The following is a 901-nucleotide window of genomic DNA, read 5'->3' on the forward strand; positions in this document are numbered from 1 at the left end:
GAGCTGTGCAAAGTCACCAACCTCACTCTCTCCTCCAGAGCCATCAGGGTCCGGTGGCAAGATATAGATCAGGAGGACTGGAGGTGGGTCCAAATGCATGGGGGGACCTAAGCCTTTTTTTTTAAGTTTTTACATAGTTTATTTATACTCTGATGAAAAATTATCTTCATGGATAAACATCTTCCATAGTGCCTTTTATTCCTTCTTTTTGCCAGCACCAACATTTGCCTTTGCAGTACCCCTGACTTTTCTTCATTCTGTCCTTGCGGTCTTTTCACTGTTTTCTTGATGTCTTTTTCTTCTCATACAGGCCATGCCTTGCAAGTCTGTGCTTTGGTTCATTTTTCTTTGCATAGTCAAGGGAATCATAAATCATGCCAAAGCTTGTTGTTTTGCCACCACCAAAATGGGTTCTGAATCCAAAGACAAAAATGACATCTGGAGTTGTCTTGTACATCTTGGCCAGTTTTTCTTGAATTTCAGTCTTGGGCACTGTGGCCTTTCCAGGATGAAGGACATCTATAACCATCTGTTTACGCTGAAGAAGTCTGTTTGTCATGAACTTCCTGGTTCTGATGGTTACAGTGTCATTCATGGTGGCAGCCGGCTCCTTGAGCAGCAGGAGAGGGAAAAGGATCTAAGCCTTTTTAAGCTAAGGTCTTTGTTAGGTCTCAGTTTGTCTGAGGCAATGCCCATTCAGTGATTAAGGCTCGGTAAGAAATGATGCAAAAAATGACCTCTTTTATCTAATAAAAAAAAAATCAATCTGGGAGGGGCCAAACAGAAACAATTGCTATTTACACTCAACTCTGAGCCATCAAAACCCAAACAGTGACCCAGTGAGGCTTAGGCTGGTACCTATTGCTGGCCAATAAGTGACAGCCAGAGTGATTTGGCTTTA

The 901-nt window shown here is 42.4% G+C and overlaps 1 pseudogene; it reads right to left on the reverse strand.

Annotated features, from left to right (window-relative positions):
* Positions 1-267: 267 nt before the first annotated feature.
* Positions 268-629, reverse strand: LOC110196477 (small ribosomal subunit protein eS24 pseudogene; annotated as a pseudogene).
* Positions 630-901: the final 272 nt, after the last annotated feature.

The sequence above is a fragment of the Phascolarctos cinereus genome, unplaced genomic scaffold, assembly GCF_003287225.1.
Source record: "Phascolarctos cinereus isolate Bilbo 61053 unplaced genomic scaffold, phaCin_HiC Scaffold_4;HRSCAF=312, whole genome shotgun sequence".
NCBI lineage: Eukaryota > Metazoa > Chordata > Mammalia > Diprotodontia > Phascolarctidae > Phascolarctos > Phascolarctos cinereus.